The sequence below is a fragment of the Hibiscus syriacus genome, unplaced genomic scaffold (assembly GCF_006381635.1).
Source record: "Hibiscus syriacus cultivar Baekdansim isolate YM2019G1 unplaced genomic scaffold, ASM638163v2 tig00112305_pilon, whole genome shotgun sequence".
Taxonomy (NCBI): domain Eukaryota; kingdom Viridiplantae; phylum Streptophyta; class Magnoliopsida; order Malvales; family Malvaceae; genus Hibiscus; species Hibiscus syriacus.
Genome location: NW_024063299.1, coordinates 1,537,726 through 1,554,537, shown reverse-complemented (window position 1 = coordinate 1,554,537; position 16,812 = coordinate 1,537,726).

Genomic DNA, 16,812 nt, shown 5'->3' with positions numbered 1-16,812 from the left:
TATGAAATGTGTAATTTTATCTTTGTTAAACCAACAAGTTTTATTGAAGCTTCAAAGGTACCTGAATAGATTAATGCAATAAAGGTAGAAATTTTTGCAATTGAGAAAAATGGTAAATGGTTCTTGACTGATCGACCTAACAACAAGAATGTTAAATGTATGAAGTGGGTTTATAGGACCAAGTTCAATCATGATGGAACTGTGTTCAAGCATAAGGTGAGGTTGGTTTTAAAGGGGTATGCACAGATAGGTGGAGTTGACTATGGTGACACATTCACTGATTACTAGACTTGATACCATAAGATTACTCATTATTATTGCATGTCACTTGGTTTAGAATGTATTCCATTTGGATATAAAATCAACCTTCTTGAATGGAGAGCTTGAAGAAGACATATGTGAATCAAATTAAGGCTTTTTAGTTACTGGAAAGGAACATCAAGTGTATAAGCTCAAGAAAGCCCCTTTATGGCCTAAAACAAGCACCAAGGGCTTGGTATTTTCAAATTGATTCTTACTTGCAGAAGTTAGGTTTTCAAATGAGTGTTCATGAAGCTACTTTGTATCTTAAGAAAGATAAGAATACTAATTTTCTTGTTGTTTCTCTTTGTGTTGATGATTTGTTGGTAATGGAAATCAATATTGAAGATGTTTCAACATTCAAGTTGAGTATGCAAGAGGAATTTGAGATGTCTAGTCTTGGCTTAATGAGCTTGTAATGCCCTAAATATCGAATCAGAGACTTTATCGAAATGATTTAAAATTTGAGGATTTATTTGAGTAAATGATAAAAGATGAGAAATGTTTTGGATTAGTGGTTTAGACTAAATTATAGCAATGGAAGATTAAAAGGATGTTTTAGTCATTTGGAATAAAATGAATTTAAAATTCATTGTTATTAAGGTATTAAAGTAAGGAAATAAAGGGAAAAAGTAAGTTAACTAAAAGTCATCCTTTTTTTTTCTTCTTTCCCTTGGATAGTCTCTCCATCGCCAAAGGCAAGATTTTAATTGGTTAGTTTATTCTTTCATTTTTGGTCAGTTTTTGAAGCATTGAGTATGATAGAAGCTTAATGAAAGATTTCATAGGATCAAAACTAAGAAATGGATGAAATATTGGAGACTTAAGGAAATGGGTTTTTAAATGATATGTTAGAATATGAATTTTTACACACGTTTATTAGTATATTTAACTTGACAAAGAAGTAAATGAGAGATTATAAACATTGGATGGGTTTAAAAACAAGTTAGAAAAATGGTGTGATTCTTAGATTTGAATGTTCTTGTGAGATTTTAGATGTTTAAAGAAGCTAGATGAAGGAAAATTAGTAAGGATAAGTAAAGAAGAGTTTAATAGTATTATTGGGTGTAAACATAAGGAAATTTGACCAAATTTCGGTAAGAATCAGGCTGAGAAATAGAAAATCTTGGTAAGGGTATCAGTACTGATAGAACAGTACCGATAATATAGGCTTAAAATTGGAAGAATCAACAGATTAGTATCGATACTGATGCAAGCAGTATCAATGCCAAAAATGGGTATCGATACTATGATGAAGGTATCGATACCATTGATAACAGAATGCAAAAATGGTATCGATACCGTAATAGAGTATCGGTACCATAATATAGTAGTATCGATACCATGGTAGAAGTATCGATATTATGGAACCAAATTTTAAGATAGGTTGATATTGTTATAAAAAATTAATAATATGTACTCTTGAGTATTATTTAAGTATAATTATTAGTAAATTACTAACAACTGATATTGTACGTGTCTTTAATGGATGCTTGAGTAGATCGAAATCAAGCTCCCGAGTCAAGCAAAATGAAAGGCAAAGGTAAAGTACCTGAGTAATTAGCTTTGCATTTTGGATACAATAGAGAGGCAAGCCAGGTGAGTGCATTTATTATGTAACTATATGTTATACTAGTCATAGATGTATGATTGCTTAATATTTGTAATGGTGATTACCAAATGGGCACTAAATGTGCAATTCACGGAATTCATCATATGATGATGAGCAACCATTTCAGCACTAAATGTGCAATTCATCATATGTTGAAGAACCACAGTTTCAGCACTAAATGTGCAATTCACGGAATTCATCATATGTTGATGAACAATCGTTTCGACAATAAGTGTGCAATTCACTGAATTTATCATATGTTGATGAATAACTATTTCGGCACTAAATGTGCAATTCATGGAATTCATCATATATTAATGAACAACCGTTTTGGCACTAAATGTGCAGTTCACGAAATTCATCATATGTTGATGAACAACTATTTCGGCACTGAATGTACAATTCACGGAATTCATCATATGTTGATGAACAACCGTTTCGGCACTAAGTGTGTAATTAACAGAATTCATCATATGTTGATGAACAACCATTTCGAGACTAGGTGTGCAACCCATGGAATTCATAATATGTTTATGAATGATCATATAGGCACTACATGTACATCACAACGAAATGAACATAACTTGAAAACAATAAATTGGTATTTGATAGATATGAAATAATGATATGATGATTTTATTCTACTATTAGTCTTGCCTCACTAAGTAAATACTTAATGTTTGTTTATTTCACGCGTAGGTCATAATTCAAGCGAAGTAAGGAGATCATCGGACATCAAAGCAATTGTCGCTCGTCAGTAATAGTATGACATTCATGTCTAGTTTTGATATATTAAGTTGGCATGTGATAGATTTAGTAAAAACGCTATGAAAAACATTTGATTTACCATGATGTAAAATGGTGAAATGTTTGAACATTACTTTTTGTTTATCTACTTGAGTGTAATGTATGTTTTATTACTAGTAAATTAAAATGTTTTATAAAAACACAAAAATTTACGAGTTTTCAAATGAAGAACTGCTTTAAAAGTGATGTGACATTTGTATCTCGTGTATGGAAAGGTATACAGGAGATGGATGTTACATTTATTGGTATCAGAGCTACAGGTTTAGATGATTCTTAGCCGAAATCAATTGTATTTTAATGTAAAAAGGGTTTACATGTCACTAAGATGTCAAGGTTACTGATAGGGTATAGAAACAATATGATAGAAGTCTCTCCTTACTAACTTAAGTATTATCTTTATGTATGATATACTAGATGTCGGATTCTATAAATTCGAGAAAATCGGTTGAATGAGAGAATAGAGATGGATTGGGTAATAGAAGTTATGAAGAGAATAGTGAACATCCGATTCCGTCTGAGAAAGCCAACGCATCGACACATTAGGGCATGCTCGTACCAGAGTTTAGAGCTTTTATTAAAGTTCTCGATGCTATTTTGATAAGGTTCCAACCTCCTCCGCCTCCCCTACTCCTCTAGCACCACGAATGTTAATCCTTAAGGAGTTAAGAAGTTTGGGAGCTCCTGAGTTCAGGGGAGAAGAAAGTGAAGGTCCGATGGACATGATTTATGGTTGAATGATGTTATGGTGATGTTAGAAAGTCTACAGTGCTCCGATCATGAAAAATTGGGCGGAGATGTATCGTTACTCCGAGGATCAGCTCGGATGTGGTGGACAAATACGACGATGTGTGCATTGCCTAAACAAGTGAACTGGTAATTCTTCCAAGATGAGTTCAAGAACAAGTATATCGAGGAGTAGTTTATGAGGTCAATGTTATTGAAGTTTCTTAACTTGAAATAAGGTGATCGAGCAGTGCATGAGTATGAGGCTGAATATAATAAGTTTAGTCGTTATGCTACTGAGGTAGTTCCTAATGATAAAGCTCAATGAGATTGGTTTATTGAGGGTCTGAGGCCTAAGTTGAAAGAGATAATGTTGGCCTTAAACTTTCCTAGCCTACAAGAAGTTATAAACAGAGTTAAGGCTATTGATAGAGCTCAAGAGGAGACTCTAGCAGCGGAGCTGAGTATACAGTCAGGAAAAAGGATTGGGATGTCTTCATTTACACATCATGCTAAGAGAGGCAAGGGCACAAATTCCCAATATACTGACAGAGCCGATTTTGCTGCAGCTTCACAAAAAACTAAGCAGTCTCATTCTTTTGCTGCTAGCTCGGGTACAGTCTATGGAGAAAGAGGTAACCCATGTCAGACATGTGGCAAATTTCATTGGGGAGTATGTAGAGTGCTCTATGGTGCTTGTTTTATTTGTGGAGAAATTAGTCATTATGTTTGAAACTGTCCACAGAGATCCGGGGATAGATCAGTGGAAACTAAGAGATCAGTAGAAACACCTAGTAAAGCGGAGGAAAAGGAAGATCAGGCGGTCAATCTGAGGCTAGCCAGTGGCAATAGACTCAGGGAGTGACCCAAATTTATAATATAAATACCAGTGAGAATCGAGATGATCCGGAGATCATAACAGGTACATTCCACCTTTTTTATGAACCTTTTTTTTTGTTCTAGTTGACTCTGATTCTACGCACTCTTATATTTGTACAAAGTTTGTTAGAACTAGATAAATTCCTTTAGAACCAATTTCTAGTGAAATGATAGCGGTAAACCCTATGGGTCATAGTGCAAGGGTTGCTTGTGTGTGTAGAAAATGTCCAATTAAGATTCAAGGGGTTGTGTTCTCGGCAAACTAGATGAGTTGCCCTTTGATGAGTTTGAAATCATTTTGGGCATGGATTGGTTGTCTCCACATTATGGATGGGTAGATTATCACTGGAAGCGATTATTCTTAAAGAATATGGAAAGCTCTGAAATTGTAGTGATAGGTGATAAAGCGAAATTACCGTCCAATGTGATATCAGCTTTGACTGCAAAGAAAATGATGTCAAAAGGATGCGTAGCTTTTCTACCTAATGTGATAGACACTCGAGTGTCAGAAGTGAGATTACACGATATTCCAACAGTTAAGGAGTTTCTAGAGGTTTTTTCGGAAGATTTACCGGGTTTACCTCCATATCGTGAAGTAGAATTCAAGATTAAGGTTTACCCAGGCACCGAACTTATTTCTATGGCTCCGTATCGAATGGCTCCAATGGAGTTAAGGTAATTAAAAGCATAGTTGCAAGACCTACTTGATAAAGAATTTATCAGACCCAGTGTTTCTCCTTGGGGAGCACCTGTGCTATTTGTGAAAAAGAAGGATATGTATATGCGATTATGTATTGACTATCGTAAATTAAATAAAGTAACGATAAAGAACAAGTATCCTCTTCTGAGGATTGATGACATGTTTGATCAATTGAAAGGCCCAATAGTGTTCTCTAAGATAGACCTGAGGTCAGGGTACCATGAGTTAAAGATTGATAAGGATGATATTTCAAAGACAGTTTTTCAGACTCGGTACGGACACTATGAATTTGTGGTAATGCCATTTGGATTAACTAATGCTCCGGTAGCATTTATGGACTTAATGAACAGATTATTACAACCTTACTTTGATCAATTTGTTATGGTATTTATAGATGATATATTAGTGTACTCCAAGTTAAGAGTGGAACACGATGCTCATCTTCGAGTGGTTCTCCAGTTACTGCGTGAAAATAAGTTGTATGTAAAATTGTCTAAATGCGAATTTGGTTGGTGGAGATTGCTTTCCTTGGTCATATAGTCTCTGCAGAAGGCATAAGAGTGGATCCTAAAAAGATTCAAGTCATAGTGGATTGGTAATCCCAAAAGAATATTTCTGAAGTTCAAAGTTTCTTGGGGCTTGCTGGGTATTATGAACAATTTGTGAAGAACTTCTGAATGTTAGCTCTGCTTCTAACTAAGTTATTATGAAAAGATGTGCCTTTTGTTTGGACGGGAAATGCCAAGAAAGTTTTTAAATGCTAAAGAGAATAGTAACCGAAGCCCAGTGCTCGTGTAACCTGAGTCGGGTAAAGATTATATCGTTTACAGTGATGCATCCCATAATGGGTTGGGATGTGTGCTGATACAAGAAAGGAAAGTTATGACTTGTGCCTCAAGAAAGCTGAAGAATCATGAGAGAAATTACCCAACACATGATTTGGAATTGGAAGCAGTAGTGTTTGCTTTGAAAATTTGGCACCATTATTTGTACGGTGATTGTTTCCATGTTTACACGGATCATAAAAGTCTAAAGTATTTGCTGACTCAGAAAGAGCTGAATTTGAGACAGAGAATATGGATTGAGCTTTTAAAATATTATGATTTGGTTATTGATTGTCATTCGGGAAAGGCTAATGTGGTAGTCGATGCACTCAGTCGAAAGACTTTTGCAACTTTAAGGGCTTTATATACATGTATGTCTTTAAAGAAAGATGGTGCTTTGATTGCTGAATTAAAGTTAAAGTCGATTATTTTCGATCGGGTAAAAGAGTTGCAAGGTCGAGATGAGAAATACTTGATGAAATTGGCGTAAGTCGAAAAAGAAGATGCCAAAGATTTCGAAATGAAAGATAATGGATGTTTATATTATCGTGGAAGACTTTGCATTCCCAATGATGATGAATTGAGGAAAGATATTATTTGCAATGGACGTTATATCCCTTTGACGATGCACCCAGGCGGGAATAAGATGTATCAGGACTTGAAGAGTCGTTACTGGTGGCCAAGTATGAAAAGAGCTGTAATGGAGTTTGTGTCAAAATGTTTAACATGTCAGTAAGTGAAACCTGAACATCAAGTGCCTTCTGGATTACTACAACCAATATGCATCCCTGAACAAAAGTGGGAGCGAGTTACAATGGATTTTGTTTCAGGGCTACCTTTGTCACCGAGTAAAAAGGACTCGATATGGGTAATTGTGGACCGATTAACCAAGATATCTCATTTTATTCCAGTTTGAGTAGATTACTCGATGGATAAGTATGTGGAGTTATATATAAAAGAAATAGTTAGACTGCATGGAATTCCTATATTGATAGTGTCCGATCGAGACCCAAGGTTTACTTCAAGATTCTAGAAGTCTTTACATGAGTTATTGGGTACTCGATTGAACTTCAGTACAGCTTTTCATCCGCAGACAGATGGGCAGTCAGAACAAGCTATTCAGATGGGAAATGTATTTACCTTTAGCGGAATTTACGTATAACAATAGTTATCAATCAAGTATTAAGATGGCTCCGTATGAAGCTTTGTATGGGAGGAAGTTTAGAACACCATTAAATTGGTTTGAACTAAAAGATCAAGACCTGTTTGGCCCGGATTTGATGAAAGATATGGAGGAAAAAATGAAAATTATCCAGAGCAATCTAAAGATGCCCTCAGATCGCCAAAAGTCTTATACTAATTTGAAAATAAAGGAAATCGAATTTCAAGATGGAGATAAAGTATTTTTGAAAATATCGCCTTGGAAGAAGGTATTATGTTTTGGGCGAAAAGGAAAGCTGATTCCAAGATTCAATGGACCTTATGAGATAATAAAAAGAGTTGGACCCGTAGCTTATCAATTAGTTTTGCCTCCAGATATAGACAAGATCCACAATGTTTTCCACGTATCGATGCTTAGAAGGTACATATCAGATCCATCCCATGTCATCACCCCTGAAGAAGTAAAAATCCGACCAAATTTGAATTATGATGAAGAACCAGTACAGACCTTAGCTAAAAAAAATAAGGAATTGCGTAATAAAAGGATTCCGATAGTAAAAGTACTTTGGCAGAATCATAGGGTAGAAGAAGTTAATTGGGAAATAGAGGAGGACATGAGGAAGCAGTTTCCACATTTCTTTGTTTCATGTACTTCTTTAAATTCGGGGATAAATTTTCTAAAGGGCGAGAATTGTAATGCCCTAAATATCGAATCAAGGACTTTATTGAAATGATTTAAAATTTGAGGATTTATTTGAGTAAATGATAAAAGATGAGAAATGTTTTGGATTACTGGTTTAGACTAAATTGTAGCAATGGAGGATTAAAAGGACATTTTGGTCATTTGGAATAAAATGAATTTAAAATTCATTATTATTAAGGTATTAAAGTAAGGAAATAAGGGGGAAAAGTAAGTTAGCTAAAAGTCGTCTTTTTTCTTCTTCTTTCCCTTGGATAGCTCTCCTCATCGACAAAGGTAAGATTTTAATTGGTTAGTTTATTCTTTCATTTTTGGTGGGTTTTTGAAGCATTGAGTATGATAGAAGTTTAATGAAAGATTTTATAGGATCAAAACTAAGAAATGGATGAAATATTGGAGATTTAAGGAAATGGGTTCTTGAATGATATGTTAGAATATAAGTTTTTACTCATGTTTTATTAGTATATTTGACTTGTCAAAAAAGTATATGAGAGATTAGAAGCATTGGATGGGTTTAAAAACAAGTTAGAAAAAGTGGTGTGATTCTTAGATTTGAATGTTCTTGGGAGATTTTAGATGTTTTAAGAAGCTTAATGAAAAAAATTAGTAGGGATAAGTAAAAAAGAGTTTAATAGTATTGTTGGGTGTAAACATAAGGAAAGTTGACCAAATTTGGGTAAGAATTGGGCTGAGAAATGGAAAATCTGGGTAAGGGTATCGGTACTGATAGAACAATACCAATATTATAGGCTTAAAATTGGAAGAATCAACTAAACATCATCGATACTAATGCAAGCAGTATCGATACTGAAAGAGGGTATCGATACTATGAGGAAGGTATCGATACCATTGATAACAAAATGAAAAAATGGTATCGATACCGTAATAGAGTATCGGTACCATAAAATAGTAGTATTGATATCATGGTAGGAGTATTGATACTATGGAGCCAAAAATTTTAAGATAGGTTGATATTGTTATAGAAAATTTAATAATATGTACTCTTGAGTATTATTTAAGTATAATTGTTAGAAAATATACAAACAATTGATATTGTATGTGTCTTTAATGGATGCTTGAGTAGATTGAAATCAAGCTCCTGAGTCAAGCAAAACGAAAGGCAAAGGCAAAGTACCTGAGTAATCAGCTTTGCGTTTTGGATACAATAGCGAGGCAAGCCATGTGAGTGCATTTATTATGTAACTATATGTTATACTAGTCATAGATGTATGATTGTTTAATATTTGTAATGGTGAATACCAAATGGGTACTAAATATGCAATTCACAGAATTCATCATATGTTGATGAACAATATTTCGGCACTAAATGTATAATTCACGGAATTCATCATATGTTGATGAACAACCGTTTCGGCACTAAATATGAAATTCACAGAATTCATCATATGTTGATGAACAGCCGTTTCGGCACTATGTGTGCAATTAACGGAATTCATCGTATGTTGATGAACAACCGTTTCGGCACTAAATGTGCAATTCACGAAATTCAACATATGTTGATGAATAACCGTTTCGGCACTAAATGTGCATTTCATGGAATTCATCATATGTTGATGAACAACCGTTCTGGCACTGAATATGCAATTCACGGAATTCATCATATATTGATGAACAACCGTTTCGGCACTAAGTGTGCAATTCACAGGACTCATAATTTATTGATGAACAATCGTTTTGGCACTAGTTTGCAACCCACGGAATTCATAATTTATTTATTGTAATACCCCAAATAATAGGTCAGTGATTAATTTGAAATGAATTAAAAATTTAGAGGACTAAATTGAGTAACTGGTAAAGTATAAGAAATGACTTAAGTAAGTCCAATTTATAAGAGGTAGTTTATTGAAAGGGCATTTTGGTCTTTTAGGAGAAATGAATTTAAAACCCATTTAAATTAGGGATTTAAGAAAAAAAAGGAAAGTAAAATACTTATTTCTCTTCTTCTTCTTCTTCCTGTAGGTGAGAGTGTTCCTCCATAACTTAAGGTAAGATTCATCTAGATCATGTTTTCGGTTGATTTTGGTTGGTCTTTGTAACCTTAAGTAATAGGTAAGCTTAAGGAAAGGTTATATGCGATTAAAGCTATGAAATAGAGGAAATATTAGAGATTTAAGGAAATGGGTTTTTAAATGATATGTTGATATATGAGTGTTTATTGATGATTATTGGTAGAATTGACTTGTCAAAATAGTAAATAAGATATTAGAAGCATTGGATGAGTTTAAAAACAAGTTAGAAATTTAGGTGTAATTCTTAGAATCTAATGATCTTGAGGGGTACTAGATGTTTTAAGTATTAAAATGAAGGAATGTTAGTATGGATAGTTAAAGAGTAGTTTGATAGTATTGTATGGTGTAAATATAACAAAATTTGACCCCATTTAATGTAATAATCGGGTTAAAAACTGGAAATTCTGGGCAAGGGTATCGGTATTGATAGAACAGTACCGATACTATAGGCTAAAATGGGATAAATTAGTGAGTAGTATTGATATTGATTCAATCAATATCGATAATGACGAGGTAGTATCGATACAATGGTAAGGGTATCGATACCAGGCAACTTCAAATCTAAAATTGGTATCGTACCGGAAGGGGGTATCGGTACCATAGTATAGAAGTATCGTTACCAGGGTAGTAGTATCGATACTATTGATCTTGGAATAGCCAATTAGGTTAAAATTGTTATAGAAGGTTAATAATATATACTTTTGAATAATGTTTGAGTATAATTGTTAGGAAATATACTAAAAATTGATATTGTATGTATCGTTATTTGGATGTTTGAATAGATCAAATCAAGCTCCTGAGTCAAGTAAAGCTAAAGACGAAGGTAAAGTACCGGAGTGAGCAACTTTGTATTTTGGGATATAATAGCGAGGCAATACAGTGAGTGCACTTAATTGTGTAACTATATGTTGTACTAATCATATATGTATGATTGCTTAATATGTATGTGGTGATTACCAAATAGGCATTAAGTGTGCATTTCACGGAATTCATCCTACATGGATGAATAACCGTATTTGCACTAAGTTTGCAAATCTGCGGAATTCATCATGAGTTGATGAATAACCGTACGGGCACTATGTGTTCAAATCGACAGAATTCATCATGAGTTGATGAACTATCGTATAGGCACTACGTGTGCATCTCAATAAATTAACATTAATGGGAAGTTGGTAAATTACCATGTTAGCACTAAGGGTGCAAATGTATAAGTTTATAATAAATGGAAAGAGTTAAGTGATATTATGAATAATTATTAGAGTAAAAATAGTTAAAAAAAATAAAAGATTAATGGCCTAACTGTGCATTTGGCAAAAAAATGTCAATTATGCCAGTTATATGAATAGTTAAATACCATTGAGTAAAAGAATATGGCCTAATTGTGCATTTGGCAGAAAGGAGTCAATTATGCCAGTTAGATTAACGGTAAATACCGTTGAGTAAAAGAACAATGGCCTAGTTGTGAATTTGGCAGAAATGTGTCAATTATGCCAGTTAGATGAACAGTTAAAGACCGTAGTAAAAGATAAATGGCCTAACTGTGCATTTGGCAAAAAGGTATCAATTATGCCAGTTAGATGAACGGTTAAATACCGTTGAGTAAAAGAATAATAGACTAGTTGTGCATTTGACATAAAAGTGTAAAATATGCAAGTTAGATTAAAAGCTAAATACCTTTGGGTAAAAGAATAAAGGAATTATAATGTATTGTGATAGGAATGGTGCATAAGTGATATGAAGGGATTATATAAATATATATAGATAATGTACAACAATGCATGATTAGTATGAATAGATGTTATAAAGAAAAGTGTAAACAGAACATAATGGGCATGAAAGGACGCCCAAATGAAAATTTAAAACGGTGTATTAATAGTATTTAAGGTGTTACCATAATGAACAATATTTAAGGTGCCACCATAGTGATTATAAAAGATACATGATCAATTGGCACCTTGGTGAAATACATGTATAGTATATTCACAATTAATGTACACAAGGCAAATAAAGAATAATGGGGAAAATATACATAAGGATAGGTATGATGGCCATACTAGGAATAATTTCCATGATGGTATGAAAAAAATTATGGTTTAACTGAGAAGGGCTTAAATGGTCCTTATGAATGATGCAATTTAATTCTTCATTCAGTATTCATAAGATATTGTCGTATAATTGTAATAACTTTATAGTATTATGTTTAACTAAGTAAATATTTAATGTGTGTTGATTTCACGCGTAAGTAAAGGCAAAGATTAGTTGCGTAAGGAGTGCAGCAGTAACAGTAGCTTTTATCAATTAAATGTTGACCCATCAGTAACGTTAGGACAATCTTATTTTTTTGAAAACTTAGTTGGCATATAATGGAACAAAATTAAATATTTTGCAATGTATCTAAATTAGTAGTTTTAGTATTTTATTTATATGAATATCATACTTTGAAGTTTTTAAAAATTGAAACAAAATTCTACGGTTTTTCAAATGCCAAAATAATTTTAAAGTGATGTGACATTTGTATCTCGAGTACGGAAGAGTATACGGGAGATGGTTGTTACATTTATTGGTATCATAGCTACAGGTTTAGCTGATTCGTAGCCGAAACTGAGTTCATTTGAAATGAGAAAAAGGGATTACATGCCACTAAGATTGTCAAGGTTACTGATATGGTGTCATTAGAGTGTAATTGATGACACTCCTTACTAACAGTAATGTTGTTACTATGTATGTTCTAATAGATGTCAGAATCCTCGAACTCGCATAGAGAAGGGAGAATAAGAGATGAGAGAAGGGACTGATAGGGAAAGTTACGAAGCTAATAGTGAGCAACCGATCCATCTGAAAATGCTAGTGCGTCTACACATCAAGGGATGTACTAGAGTATGGAGCTTTTATGCAAGCTCTTAATGCTATGTTGACTCGTATTCAACCTCCTCTACCTCCCCTGCTCCTCCAACACCGTGAATGTTGATCCCAAAAGTGCTAAAGAGCTTGGGAGCCTCCAGAAGGTCCTATGGAGGCCGACTTATAGTTAAATGATGTTATAATAATGCTCGAAAATCTTCACTGTTCGGATCCGGAAAAGTTGGGTGGAGTTATATATTTACTTAGAGGATCAGCTTGAGTTTGGTGGTCAAATACTACGATGTATGTACCACCGGAGCAAGTGACCTGTCAATTCTTCCTGAAAGAATTTAAGAACAAGTATGTGGGTGAACAGTTCAAACGGGCAATGCTATTAAAGTTCCTAAATTTGAAACAAGGTGATCGAGCAGTACAAGAGTACGAGGCTGAGTATAATAAGTTGAGTCGTTTTGCTACGGAGGTAGCTCCAAATGATAAGGCCCGATGTGATTGGTTTATTGAGGGGTTGAGGCCAAGATAAAAAGAAATGATGTTGGCTTTGAGTTTTCCTAACTTGTAAGAAGTTATTAACTGAGCCAAAGCTATCGAGAGAGCTCAAGAGGAGACATTAGAAGTGGAACATAGTTTGCAGATGGGGAAAATGGTTGGAACGCCTTCAACTCCCCATTTTGTTAAGAGAGGCAAGGGCTCAAGTTTGAGAAATTCAAACAAAGAGGATTCTGTTGTAATTTCACAAAAAACAAAACAGTCATAGTTGGTTGCTGCTGGCTCAGGTAGAGCAGTTGGAGAAAGAATTGTATGTCAAACATGTGGAAGAATGCATCGTGGAGTATGCAGACTTCTTAATGGAGTTTGCTTCCAATGTGGTGAGACCAATCACTTTGCCCGAAATTGCTCAAAGAAATCTGGGGGCAATGTAGTGTAATATGAAAGATATGTGGCAACCTCTAATAGAAACAACGGAAGTGGAAGATCAAGGGGACAAGATAAAATCATTACAGTGACAAGAGACTCGAGGAGTCTCCTGAATCTATAATATTACGACCAATGAGGATAAGGATGATCTGAAAATTTTAACATGTGCTTTTCATCTTTTGATGAGCCTATATTGGTATTAGTTGACTCTTGATCTATACACTCATACATTAGTACAAGGTTGGTTAGAGCTAGAGGAATTCCTGTAGAACCAATCTTAAGTAAAATGATAGTCATAAACCTTAATCGGTCATGGTACAAGTGTGAATGGAAAGGTAGTATACCATTAATAAAGATTGCAGGGGCTATGTTCTTGGTGAATCTTATGGAATTAGAAATTGATGAGTTAAGATCATTGCTTAAAGTGACATTGATAATGATGTCTGGTTAATATGATATATACTCAAATAAGAAAAGTAGGATTGTCTGATAATTTCATCAAATTGGGAAATTAGAGATGTCTTTTTAGATTAATATTTTGGGTTACCTCCAGAGCAAGAGGTGGAATTCAAGGTTTTTGGTTATTAAAGTATTGAGCATGTTTTTATGATTTAATATCAAATGAATCAAGAGGAATTATCTACGTATGATTTAGAATTGGCAGTAGTAGAGTTTCCCTAAAAGATTTGACATTTATGAATGACTGTATAGGCACTACGTGTGCATCACAACGAAATGAATATAGCTTGAAAAAAATGAATTGATATTTGATAGATATGAAATAATGATATGATGATTTCATTGTACTATTAGTCTTGCCTCACTAAGTAAATACTTAATGTGTGTTTATTTCACGCGTTGGTCATAATTCAAGCGGAGTAAGGAGATCATCAGACATTAAAGCAATAGTCGCCTCATCAGTAACAGTATTACATTCATGTCTCCTTTTGATGTATTTAGTTGGCATGTAATAGATTTAGTAAAAACGATCTGAAAAGCATTTGATTTACCATGATGTAAAATGGTGACTTCTGTGTATCCTTCTCTTCAGGTTTCCTCTTCTTAAATTTAGTCGGGTCTTACGTTTATGTCTATATGCAGAGATTTTTACGTAGGGATTTATTTGCAGGGATTACTTCCCATTACAAACGCAAATACGAAGACTGCATATGATGGTTGTTCAACTATGTATTTATTTATGTATATATACATGCATTGCATTTTATCTTTATTTTTAATTTTCTGACTACCGAAGGTCTTCCCCAGAAGCTGCTCTAAATCGTTGGGGTTGGGGCAGCCTACTACCCTACCTCCCCCTTACCCCATTGCATATGGGAATAGGGTTTTGTTGTTGTTGTTATTGTAAAATGGTGAAATGTTTGAACATTGCTTTTGGTTTATCTACTTAAGTGTAATGTATGTTTTTTATTAGTAAATTAAATTTTTATAAAAAAAAAAACAAAATTACGGTTTTTCAAATGAGAAACTGCTTTAAAAGTGATGTGACATATGTATCTCGTTTACGAAAAGGTATAAGGGAGATAGGTGTTACAGAGCTACTTTCTCGGCATGGAAATATATCAAAATGAGGCTGGCTACTTTCACCATTGCCTTTAAACTTGAAGCTGTCAAAGAACAATAGTGAGAAACTTTGCGATCCTTATTTTTTATAAACATAGTTGGAAGCTTGCTTTATTTGACAGCAACAATACTAGATTTAATGTTCCCTACAACATTGTTATCTAGATTCCATAGTTCACCAACTGATGTTTATTTGGGTGTTACTAAGAGAGTTCTCAGGTATGTGAAAAGCACAATGTGTGAATGTCTGAATTATTTAAAGACCGATAGTGTATTGTTGAATGGATACTCTAACAGTGACTAGGCCGGAAGTTTGGATGATATGAAAAGTACATCCATATATGTTTTCGACCTTGGCTCAGTTGCAATTTGCTGGAGTTAAAAAAACAACAAATTATGGCTCAATCAATTACTGAAGTTGAATACTTGTTGTTGTTGCTGTAAATCAAGCAATTTGATTGTGAAATTTACTTCTGATCTTGGATTTGAGCAAGAAGGTGCTACTGTTCTACTTTGTGACAACAAGTCTGCTATAGGAATTGTTGAAAATCTAGTTCAAGGAATAGAATTTCTTTTCTCATACATGAGTTTGATATGTCCAATATCAACCTCAAGGTGGAGTTTTGATGTATTGAGTTTGATATTGGAAATCATATTTTAGGTGCAACCCATAATTTTTAAGTTGGAAACTAGAATTTAGGTTGCAACTCAGATTCTATATTGGAAATCAGATTTGTCTTGTATGTCAGCTGTAATGATGTCTATTAGTTGTTTCTAGTTTATTTAAGTTAAGTGTTTCTTTTACATTAATGTTTAACAGTTGTACATTTTAGACTGTGTTTTGTAATCATGTTTAAAATGACTTTATTAGAATGGTAGAGAGTATACTAAAGTCTCTCAATCTTGTTTTGATATTTTGCGTTCCCTTCTCTTTTATTTTATGTTCACTATCTTCTTTTTGCTTTCAAGCTTGTTTTCTTAGCTTAAAGTTAACAGTAAAAAGGAAACAAGCTTGAAAGCAAAAAGTAGAGGGGGAACATAAAATAAAAGGGAAAGGAATGCAAAATATCAAAAAAGATTGAAAGACTTCAACATACTCTCTTCCATTCTAATAAAGTCATTTTAAACATGATTACAAAAAACAATATTGTGAAATGTACAACTTTCAAACATTAAAGTAAAATAAACACTTAACTTAAAACAGATTCAAAAACAACTAATAGGCACCATTACAGTTGACGTACAAGACAAATCTAATTTCCAATATAGAATCTAGGTTGCAACCTAAAATTTAGTTTCCAGCTTAAAATTTTTGGTTGCAACCTAAAATATGCTTTCCAATATCAAACTCAATACACCAACAGAACTAAGCGACTTCGGTGGTTTTGAGGTATCAGGTTTGAGCACCATGTATGTCAGGGGTGTGAACATTCAATGTCAAATAATTGAGAGTTATCTTTGAACAGATATTGTTCCACTGGCAAGAAAAGTGTAGACTATGAAAAAGAAAGCCTACAAAATATTAGTTAAGATAAATGTTTATTTTAATATATTTTTTTATAAAAAGACGAATTATGGCTCAAAGGATTGTAAAAAAATCAAAATTGATGTTTTAATTACAGTTTATGGACTAAACTTGATATGTATTTCCTCTTTGTTAAAATGTCATATTAAATTATTATTTTATTATTTTGAGTAAACAATGTATTTAGTTATCT